This window comes from Triticum aestivum, chromosome 7B (genome assembly GCF_018294505.1).
Source record: "Triticum aestivum cultivar Chinese Spring chromosome 7B, IWGSC CS RefSeq v2.1, whole genome shotgun sequence".
Taxonomy (NCBI): domain Eukaryota; kingdom Viridiplantae; phylum Streptophyta; class Magnoliopsida; order Poales; family Poaceae; genus Triticum; species Triticum aestivum.
In genome coordinates this window covers 597,684,655-597,696,591 of record NC_057813.1, presented here as the reverse complement: position 1 = coordinate 597,696,591, position 11,937 = coordinate 597,684,655, and the positions used below count along the sequence as shown (strand labels likewise).

Sequence of the window (11,937 nt, the reverse complement as noted above, 5' to 3'; positions counted from 1 at the left end):
ATCCGTGCTCGAGCCCAACTGTAGTCTTCAGATTTTCGTCTTACAAAGATTAATGCTACGAAGAAGGTATGTCTAAGATTTTTTTTGTAATTCTTAGTTGTGGGAGTTAGTAATTTTTTGTGATCATGGATTCAAAGTAATATACCTATAATGGTTGTGAGCATTGATACGTGTTTCTATAAGAAACATGACAACTCATATTTCGTTTTTTTTTCTTTGTTTGTTTGTTTTCCTTTCTTTTTTCCGTTTTCCATTTTCTTTTCTCTTTTTTCCTTCCCCTTTTCTTTTTTTTTTCATTGAATATTTGTTGAATTTAAAGACATTATTTAGAAATCATGAATATTTTAAAATATATGAACATTTTCATAATTTTTCGAACATTATTTTGAAATTATGAACATTTCTTAATTTTGCAAACATTCTTTTGCAGATTCGTTAAAAAATTTAAAAAATGTGAACATTTTTTAATCAGCAAAACTTTTTAAAAATCTACGAACAATTTTCTAAAATTTGGCATTTTTTGAAAATTCATGAATTCAAATGCGTGAACAATTTTAAATCAGAAAACTTTTTTAATCGATGAACTTTTTGTAATTCACAATCATATTATGAATTTTGTGATTTGTTAAAACCAATGAATATTTTTGAATTAAGGAATATTTTTTCAAGTTCATGAACGTGTTATGGATACGCAAATATTTTTTCAAAATCTAGAGAATGTTTTCATTTCCCAAACGTTTTTAAAGAAATCTTGAACGATTTTTTTATCCATGAGCATTTTATTATTTTTGAACATTTTTTAAAATCATAAACATTCTTTGAATACACGAACATTTTATAATTTCATGAACAATTTTTTCGAAAAGCATGACAAGGGGTCGCTTATCGAAAAGGTTAGGGTAAACTGTCCCAAACCCAAGGTAGTAAAGATCGGAACAAGAAGGGAACGTCAGGACGAGATAGGCACCTGTATCTTACTGCTCCTGCTATGGTATACCTTGTCAACTAGATGGACATAAATTCCTAACTATCGCAAATTGACCTGTACCCTGCATGGAAGGAATCATACGTACGGAGGGAAGAACGTTAAGCTAATCAAAAGTTGACCAATCACACATCACATAGCATGTACCCCGAGCCACTTTACCTATACATTGCAGCAGAGGTAGTGGATCACATGGGGGTGTTAGCTAAGCTAATGGTGTGGGCAGCACGTAGATTAGTAGATAGACAAATAAATCCAGACCCGATCGAGCCAAGAAGACTTAGTCGCAAAGGACAGGAGGCGATTGCTTGTGTTGCTCTGCTTCCTCTGCCTCGTCATGCTGTTCCCTGGCGTAGTGTTGGCATCGCCGGTGACAGGAAGGAAGCAATGGCAGTCCGGGTCGACCACTACGTGGTAGCGCTGCAATGGCCGGGCACCATCTGCCGCCAGACCAACCACTGATGATGGTCGGTGCCCACTTGCTTCCCTTCCTCCCTTACTCACGCATTGTTCCCTCCTAGAGAATTTCCTCTCTTCCGGCTTTCTCCCTTTGCGTGAGCTCTGCAGATCGAACCCTCTCAACTGGTTCACAACCGGTAAGCACACCATCCTTCGTGTATTTTGTGATGACAATGAAATCGCAGCCATGAATATGTCATGCCATTACTCCACTCTGCTTGTCTTGAAACGCTTTCAATCTCTTGAGTTATGTTTCGAGTTCGGAACCAAAGTTCACAACCAAATCACATGGAGATACGCACAAGAAAAAAGGTTGCATGTTTGATATGGGGAATTTAGATAGCATGCAATTCCTTTTCTGTTATTGGCGTCCGACAGATGGGCTTTTGCCGCAGCAGCTACGGCCTACGGTGGATGGTGACCATCGTGCTGCAGACCAAAGGTACATGTCTCAGAAAAATGCAGACCAAAGGTATAGTAGCAACAGAAGATATGCATACAGTTGTGTTGTTCCTGATGCGTGTCAGGCAGTCGAATAGCTCACCAGTGCTCAGGCGTGTTGCAGCCACTCATGGAACGTGTGGCTACCACGAAGTTAGTAGTAGTGCAGACCATTGCTGGTTTGCCATGCCACTGAAGCGTATTCCCTCCGTAACGCTCTTATATTTCTTTGTATAGAGGGAGTATTTGGTAGGGGAACAAATTAACACATCTTCTTTGCAAACCCTTAGTTGCTCGACACTACTAGGTTACTATCGAGTGCCGAGCGTGAGACCTCATCAGCATTTTTGTGAGGAGCAAGAGATATGGATCGATCTAAGTAGCTCTCTGAAGTAGTACCTTATACAGATCTGAGTACACGAATTGGGAAGTTCTTGCAAGAAGGAAACTAGATGAACTAGATAGCTAGGGTTGCCGCCGCCAGTTCAGTCTTGATCCTCTGGATGGTGAGCCCTTCGTCGGTGGTAGGTTTTGTAGGTGAGCTCGGGCCTCAGTTGACCCATTCCGGCCCAACAGTGCGCGGGTTGGGCCTCCTGACTCGTGGGTGACGTGAAGCGGCGATGGAGCCGTTGCCTGGTGGAGCCTGCCTGTCGGGGTTGCTAACATCCCCCTCTCCTTGAGACACGGCTTGCCCCCAAGCCGCCGAGTGAGGAAAGCGATCCTCCAGGGCTGCCCTGTCCTCCCAAGTGTCGCCCAGGCTTGTCGGGTTAGACCAGCGAACCAGGACCTGTTCGACCACCGAGTCGCGCCTCTTTTGCCATCTGGTTCGAAGGATCTTGACAGGAGTTGCAAGATGGAAGGTCAGATTTTACTTGTGTACCTGGGAGGAGTGCTTTGCGCAGCTGGGACACATGGAAAACAGGGTGCACCGCAGCTGTTGGAGGGAGTTGCAGCTCATATTCTACATCGTTGATCTTGCGAATAATGGGAAAAGGTCCAAAGAACTTGAAGGACAGCTTGTGATTGGCTCTCGGAGCAACTGATGTTTGAATGTACGGCTGCAATTTCAGGAATACTTGATCACCCACTTGGAATTGCCGAAACGAGCGCCGCTTATCAGCTTGAGCCTTCATGCATTGCCTGGCTCGATGAAGGTGTTGTTGAATGAGATTTTGCGTGACCTGTCTTTCTTCCAGCCAGGCTTGTAAGGAAGGAACAGAAGCATTGGAGGTTGCGGTGATCCCCCAGTGACGTGGTTCGTGCCCATAAAGTGCCTTGAAAGGAGACATGCCAATTGCAGAATGGGGGGAAGAATTGTACCAAAACTGGGCCAACGGAATCCAGAAGCTCCAGCGCCATGGACATGCATGTGTAAAACAGCGGAGGAATGTTTCAATGCATTGGTTGACTCTCTCGGTTTGGCCATCCGTCTGCGGGTGGTTGGCCGTGCTCAGGCGTAGCTCCGTTCCAGCATACTGAAAAAACTCCTTCCAGAAATGGCTTGTGAAAACAGGGTCACGGTCCGACACTATTGCTCCAGGAAATCCATGCAGTTTGTATATCTGGGACATGTACAACTGGGCCACCTTCACTACTGTGTAAGGGTGAGCGAGTGGCAGAAAGTGGGCAAATCTGGTGCATTTGTCGACCAAGACAAGCAAACAGTTGAACTGACCGGACTGAGGCAATCCATCAATGAAATCCATTGTGATGATGTCCCATGGCTGTTTGGGGATTGGCAAAGGCTGCAGCAGACCTGGGGAAGCAGTTCGGTCTGGTTTTGCTTGTTGGCAAACCTGGAAATATTGCACATAATGTTTGATGTGCACCTTCATTTTTGGCCAGGCAAACAGACGGTGGATTCGTTTGTAAGTCACTGGGAACCCCAAGTGGCCGCCTAACGGACTGTCATGAAAGGCTGCCATAATTTTCTGTTGTAGCTCAGTGGATCCTCCCAGCCAGATACGGTCACGAAAATGCAGTAAACCCTCTTGCAGGCTGAACCTTTTCTTGGGATCTTCTCGAAGGCCAAGCTGTTCAAGCAACTTCTGCGTGTGCGGGTTGGAGTTATAACTGGCCAACACATCCTCGAGCCATGCCGGCCTGCAAGAGGTGACAGTGTACAGGATTTCCCCCGGGTTGGACCTTGAGAGCGCGTCGGCGGCTGAGTTATCCACACCCTTGCGGTACTTGATGCAGTAACGGAGGCCAAGAAGCTTGGTGATGGCTTTTTGTTGCCAGGGGGTCGACAATCGTTGCGTTTCCAAGTGCACCAGGCTGTGCTGATCGGTGAGGATGTCAAATTTAGCATGCTGCAGATACGGGCGCCACTGGTCCACTGCCACAATCACTGTGAGATATTCCTTCTCATAGGTGGATAAACCTTGATATCGAGGGCTAAGTGCTTTACTCATGAAGGCTATTGGGTGACCCCCTTGTTGGAGTACTGCCCCACACCGTTGTCGCTGGCGTTAGTTTCGACTGTGAACTTTTTGGAGAAATCCGGAAGTGCCAGAACTGGTGCTGAGATCAGGTAAGACTTGAGGGCTTGAAAAGCAGACTCCATGACAGACGACCAGACAAAAGGTGTACCTTTCTTGAGGAGATTGAACAGCGGTCTTGCAATGATTCCAAAGTTGCGAACGAAGCGTCGATAGTAGCCTGCAAGCCCGAGGAAACGTCTGACCTCTTTGACATCTGTGGGAGTTGTCCAGTTGGCTACTGCTATTATCTTGGAAGGTTTTGTTGATACTCCCTGCGCGCTGATGACGTGTCCAAGGTAAGAGAGCTGTTGTTGACCAAATTCACACTTGCATAGTTTGACCTTCCAGTGGTCCTTGCGGAGCAGCTCGAGAACCTGACGCAGGTGTTCTCGGTGTTCAGGTAAAGTTTTGCTAAACACCAAGATGTCGTCGAAGAATGACAATGTACACTTCCTGTTAACAGGCTGCAGCGTGGTCGTAATCGCACCGTTGAAGGTGGCTGGGCCTCCTGCCAGGCCGAAAGACACCACCTTGAACTCGTAGTGTCCTGAATGGGTTTGGAACGCTGTTTTGTACTCTTCCCCTTCCGCAAGCCGGATCTGATGATAGCCGGCACGCAAGTCGAGCTTGGAGAACCAGCAAGCGCCGTGTAATTCGTCCAGAAGTTCCTCAATCACAGGCACTGGGTACTTGGCAATGCATGTGAGAGCGTTGAGCTGTCGATAGTCGACATACAGTCGCCATGTGCCATCCTTGTTTTTAACAAGGATGACAGGTGATGAAAAGGGGCTGGTACTGAGTTGTATTACTCCAGACTTGAGCAGTTCTGCAACCTGTCTTTCGATCTCATCCTTGTGTTTTGGCTTGTGACGATAAGGTCTGCTAGAGAAGGGTTGGGCGCCTGGCACCAATGGAATGCGGTGATCACAACTGCGTCTAGGAGGCAATCCTTCAGGTTGCTCGAAGACATCTGCAAATTCTGCCAGCACTTCCTGCAGACAAGGTGGTGTGGCCGCAGCTGCTTGTGTGCCGTCAGAGATTGCAAGCAAACACACCACATGCGTGACAGCATTGTTTCTGCACAGACTTTGCAACTGCAATGCGTGGATGAGGAGGCAGGTGGTAGACTCCGCTTCATGCCCTCGGAGAGAAACAACGGCGCCATGCTGGAAAAACTGCAAGTGCTTGGCCCGCCAGTCCACGGTCATGGGGCTGTGTGCCTCAAGCCAGTCCATGCCCAGTATAGCATCGTAGGCGCCCAGCGTCAGTACCTTCAGGTCGGTGTTGAAATTATGGCCTTGAGAGCACCACAAGCAGTTGGGGACGACCGCTGAACAGATCAGTTCCCCACCATCCGCGACTCGCACGCGATACGCGCGAGGGAGAGGTTGAGCTCCCTGGATGGTTTCCGCAAGAGACTGGTCGATGGAGGAATTGGTGCTGCCGGAATCCACTAACATGAGCACTTCGCACCCTTGCACCCAGGCACGGAGCTGAAAGGCCTTGGCAGACACACCACCGGAGACTGCCGAGCGCGATATCGCCATCACTGTGTCTTCAGGCGGGGGCAGCTGCATGTCGATGGTGTTGTCGAGGCCGAAGAGGTCGAGAACTTCCTCGATGACGTGTAGCTGCACCGATGTGGGGCACACATGATCTTGTCCCCACCTCTCTCCGCATTTGAAGCAGAGGCCTAGTGCTCGCCGATACTCACGGAGCATCTTGAGCTTGGTCGAGTCCGCGCGCGCCGCGTCTGTTCCACGGCGATCAGTGGCCACCGTAGGTGTCGAGTGGCGCATCGGCGGTGGTGGGAGTGGTAGTGGCACGACCGCTCGAGGAGCCGTGTCCGGAGGTTTTGGCAGATAACTGCACGCGCCTTCTGCCACTTCTTCTTGGAGCATAGCGAGAGCGCACGCCGTGTCCAAATCAGGAGGGCGCTGCACCATCACCACGGCTCGGATATCGCTCCTCAGACCCTCCACAAAACGAGTGAGGAAGAAATAAGGATGAATGGAATCAGAGTATGAATTCAAATGATTGATAATTAACTCGAAACGTTCAATGTAATCAGCCATTGTGGACGTTTGGCGAACAGAGTAAAACTGGCGTATCAGCAGCTGGTGGCGATCGCGGCCAAATCGCGTGCACAACAGCGAGGTGAATGATTCCCAATCAAACTCACCCAAGCGCTTCTGAATGGATTGCAGCCAAATTGCTGCCGCTCCAGAAAAATTGAGCGCTGCCATCGGTACCCAAAACGAAGGCACGATCCCGAACATGGCAAAATATTGTTCACAAAGAGTTTTCCACAAATTGGGGTTCTCCCCTGAAAACTGTGGAAACGTGATCGATGGGTGTGCCTGGCCCAGGCCTATGAGCATCTGGTTGGCATGGGAGAAAGGGGATAACGGGATCTCGAGCTGACCTTTGGCCGGGAGCGGTGGCGGCGTCCCGAGAGGCGCCGCTAATGGCCCCCGATGTAGATGAAACGCGCCGTGGCCATCGGGCCCTTGTTGGTTGACCACTTCGCCTGTCGCTGGACCGATGGGGTCGCCGGGCTGCGTCAGTGCGGAGGGGCGCGCCTGCTCCTCTTCGTGGCCCTTGAGGGCGGCCGGTGGTGCAGATTGGAGCGCGGCCACCGCCTCGCTCAGATCCGTGACGCGGCGCTCGAGATCGGGGTGCCACGCGAGCAGGTCATCGATCTTCGTGGACTGGGCTTGCATCGCTGCCGTGTTGGCGTCCAAGGAGTGCTTGAGGGAGTCCAGATAGGTCTTGATAGCGGGATCCATGGCTTCAAGTTGTTGGCGACCTTGACGAGCCCGACGGGTTTCGATGATTTGCGCCAGTGGAAGCGACTCCGAGAATCGATGTCTCTGATACCAGATGTGAGGAGCAAGAGATATGGATCGATCTAAGTAGCTCTCTGAAGTAGTAGCTTATACAGATCTGAGTACACGAATTGGGAAGTTCTTGCAAGAAGGAAACTAGATGAACTAGATAGCTAGGGTTGCCACCGCCGGTTCAGCCTTGATCCTCTGGATGGTGAGCCCTTCGTCGGTGGTAAGTTTTGTAGGTGAGCTCGGGCCTCAGTTGACCCATTCCGGCCCAACAGTGCGCAGGTTGGGCCTCCTGACTTGTGGGTGACGTGAAGCGGCGATGGAGCCGCTACCTAGTGGAGCTCGCCTGTCGGGGTTGCTAACAATTTTTGATGTTAACCCTGTAGTGTAGCTATTCGATCGTGGTCATCAAGGGTGATTTCCTCCTTAACCACTTCTGATATGGCTCTGTCGTGCAACCCCTCAAGTGTGAACCTTGAGGGTGGTTCCTCTTACGTTCACCTTGATAATTACATCGAGTGGAATCCACCGAGGGTGGTTCCTCAGGGTTCCCCTTGGTGTTAGACACACAGTTACTATGGTTACTATGACATTACACTGAACCATGTTACTAAAGACGAGTCGTCCCTGAGGGGTACCCGCGCGAGATTAATTGCGAGTGATGTGTAGTCGGGTTGCCCTGGAAGGTTCTCGTGAGATAATTACGAGGCGTGGCCGGGCATTCTTAGCCCTTGCCACAAGTCCTCGAGACGGGGCGACAGGGTCACATCTTTCGTGAGTCTCTGCTTGTTACCGCGCGTTCCTAATCCACTACGATTTGGATATTTGATCCGAGGGGCCTCTGGCCTGATAGGACTAACCATCACGTGGGCATAGTATGGGCGTTCTGCGTCGTATGCATCAGCCGAAACTTAATAGACGTCAGCGACTGAGCGGCATGCGCCGGGTTGGACTGGTAAGCACCTGCCTTTTTAAGGAGGTAGCTAGGTCTACTCACCGGCCGCGTTCGCAACGTGCAGGAGTTCTCGGGGCGATGGCCCATGACCCCTGGGGGCATAGGTTTAGTTCGGCGTGCTGACCTCTCTATTAAGCCTAGGTCGGATTGCGGCGTATTGTTTGGCCGAGGCCGGGCATGACCCAGAAAAGTGTGTCCGGCTGTAGTTAATCGAGCGTGGTGGGTAAGTTGGTGCACCCCTGCAGGGGAAGAAAACATCTATGGATAGCCTGTCCTATGGTAATAGACACTCCGAGTTGTATCCCGATCGATACAACTAGAACTGGATGCTGAGGCATGATTTGAATATGTTGCTTCGGAAGTCGAGAAAGGATCCTGGAGCGTTGATACAACAACATAAATATGACTTATGTTATACTACTCTGCTCCCTCATGTTGCTGCAAGATGGTGGTTTCCAGAAGATGCTAGTCTTCGATAGGACTAGCTTCTCCCCCTCTTATTCTGGCATTCTGCAGTTAGTCCACAGATACTACCCCTTTCATTGACACCGATGCGTAAGTAGTGTAGATCCTTGCTTGCGAGTACTTTGGATGAGTACTCACGGTTGCCTTGCTTCCCCTTTTCCCCCTTCTTTCTTCTTTCTGGTTGTTGCAACCAGATGGTGGAGTCCAGGAGCCAGATGCCACCTTTGACGACTGCTACTACCCCGAGGGTGCCTACTACTACGTGACGGACGCTGACGACCAGGAGTAGTTAGGAGGCTCCCAGGCAGGAGGCCTTGCCTTTTCGATCGATGTTGCTTTTGTGCTAGCCTTCTTTAGGCATACTTGTTTAACTTATATCTGTACTCAGATATGGTTGCTTCTACTGACTCGTTTGTATTCAAGCTAATGTATTTGAGCTCTCGAGGCCCATGGCTTGTAACATAAAGCTTGTATTATTTTAATTTGTGTCTAGAGTTGTGTTGTGATATCTTCTCGTGAGTCCCTGATCTTAATCGTACACATTTGCGTGTATGATTAGTGTACGATTGAATCGGGGGCGCCACAATGAAGTTAGTAGTAGTGCAGACCACTATTGGTTTGCCATGCCACTGAAGCGTATTCTCTCTGTAACGCTCTTATATTTCTTTGTATAAAGGGAGTATTTGGTAGGGGAACAAATTAACACATCTTCTTTGCAAACCCAATCCCATTGCTACACCTCAAACACAGATTGAGTTTCAAAGCATCCGAATTTGAATATGAAGATAATAAAATTTTACAGAAAGACTAACGCCCACAGGTGTGGGCTTCTAGCAACTCGCCCACATACATGGATCCTCGTCCAACCAATTCTGCACGAATCTTGATGCGTTCTAGCAGTTTTTGTGTGCCACGTAGGACTGAGCTGGTGTGTGGGCATTCATCCGGTCGCCCACACGTCCTTTTTCACCACACGGGGGGCTAGTGTGTGGGTGTTTAGCAATTTACCCACACATCAGTTTTCACGCACGCAGAGGGGCTGGTGTGTGGGCGTTTATCACTTCGCCCACGCGCCCGTCTCCTCGCCCACACCCAAAGCTGTCAGTTGCCATGTGTTTCTGCAGGGTACATGGCAACTACCCTAACTTTGCTTGTAACGGGCAAATCTTTTTTACCCGAGTTGCCATATGTTTTTGCATGGTACATGACAACTACCCTAGCATGCACGTAAGCAGATGGAAACTATTTGTTTTTACATGGCAACTGCCCTAGCGTGCTTGTGAGCACATGGCAACTCTCTCTTTTACCCGAACATGTTTTTTTGCCATGCATTTTTTATAGTGCTACATGGCAACTGCCTAGTGTTAGTAGGTGGCAAATCCTAAAGTTTTGAAATCATGGCAAGTGCAGTAGACCAGACCATACATGACAACTACAGTTGAGCAACCATGGCAACTGTAGTTGTCCGACATGGCAACTGTAGTTCAGCGACATGACAACTGCAGTTAAATGAACATGGAAGAGGGTCCAGACCATGGCAACTGCGAGGACGCATGGTGACTGTCACGTGGGGCGTGCGGGACTAAGGTAGGAGGCCTGATGTACGGACGTGTGTACATTATCTAAACACCACACAAAATATGTAGGCAGGCCCCTTAACGCCCACACGTGTGGGCATTATCGGCGACCAAATTTTAACTTTGATTCAGGGGCACGCCAGGCCAAGGCAACACCCATTGCTGCACCTCAAATTTCAAAGCATCTAAATCTCAAGTTAATCAAATTTTAACTTTGGTTGGGGTGCACCAGCCCAGGCAGTAGTGCAACACACTAGGCAACACCTGAGTGACCCAATGGCAAGCCATTGTGGTGGTTCCTCCCCATAAAAAATAAATTTAATATCGTTGTAGGCACATGACCCACATATCAAATATTAAACTGATAAGAACAGATACTACACATGATCTTAGCCAAAAGGCCGAGAAAGGTATGCGTTGAAATGCTGCCCTGCTCCTCTATTTGTAACCTCCTCGCGCTCCCGTCCCTCTTCGCCGAGCGAGGTGGGACTAAAGAGCTGCTCGTCCCTCGCGGCTGCGGTGCCGAGTGCAGAAGGTGCACTGCCACCGAGCCAGCCTCCTGCGTGGGCTTAAACAAAAAAAAGGCCCTTTTGCCGAGGCCTATGTTACCGGCCTGATTAGCGACTGGCACCCCACAATTTTTCCTTTTTCAAAGAAAAAAGAAAGATTAGCGCCCGGCTGCTGGCTCGCCGTTATCACAGGGGAGGCCAGGTTATTTCGCTCCTTTTGCTGTTCCATTCAAGTGTGTTCTGAACTTTGAAGCCTGACGATGCATGCATGCCCGAGGCGCTGCATGGTGCGATCGGGAAACTCCAGCCAGAGGCAGAGGCAGGCAGCCGTCGGTTCATGCTTCTTGCGCATTCGCTTGCAGGATGTAGGTCGCTCCGCTCAAAAACTAGACGTTGCAATGCAATCTTGTACTGGGTACGTGTACGTACGTGATATATATCGGCATGGCCACGTACAGTGCATGTGAAGATGGCATCAAGGAATATGGTAATGCTATATTAATTACTCCCTCCGTTCGAAAATACTTGTCATCAAAATGAATAAAAAGGGATGTATCTAGTAGTAGCTAGATACATCCTTTTTTATTCATTTTTTTATTCATTTTGATGACAAGTATTTTCAGATGGAGGGAGTACTCCGAAAGATCGAGCAGAGCCGTCATTGTGTCTTCCGTCGAGGCTACTGTGTGTCTTATTTTTATTGGACGAGCTGAATGGGAGACATGTTCGTTACCTTACGTTCTAATCATAAGCGGTTGAAGGCTTGTCTCTTTTGCCAGTGTTTAATAATGGCAAAGGAGCGAACCCTATCCGCTGCATCTCACTATCAACTACTTCCTCCGTCCGAAAATACTTGTCGGAGAAATGGATGTATCTAGATGTATTATATATATATATATATATATATATATATATATATATATATATAATTTTATCCATTTCTCCGACAAGTATTTTGGGACGGAGGGAGTATGTCGGGGGATGGACCCCGGGCAGGCAACAGAACTCGGATCCTCTTCAAAAACAATGAGGCTGGCACCGCCCCTCAAACCGGCACGCACTTGGCTGGGTCGCTCGATCTGGCCAAGCCCTGCAACCCGGCCAAACTCTCCGACCCGACAAGACGCGTCGACTCGGCCTCAACAACTAGCACAAGACAGCCGAACCCGGCACCACCAAAGCTTCCTCAACAATCTAGCTCCACCCGTGGCGTGCCCCGCAATCAG

At 49.0% G+C, this 11,937-nt stretch overlaps 1 non-coding gene across 1 annotated transcript; it reads right to left on the bottom strand.

Annotated features, from left to right (window-relative positions):
* Window positions 1-10,420: 10,420 nt before the first annotated feature.
* Window positions 10,421-10,616, bottom strand: LOC123163262 (U2 spliceosomal RNA). Its single transcript, XR_006481822.1, has one exon. It is a non-coding gene; the product is annotated as a U2 spliceosomal RNA (small nuclear RNA).
* Window positions 10,617-11,937: the final 1,321 nt, after the last annotated feature.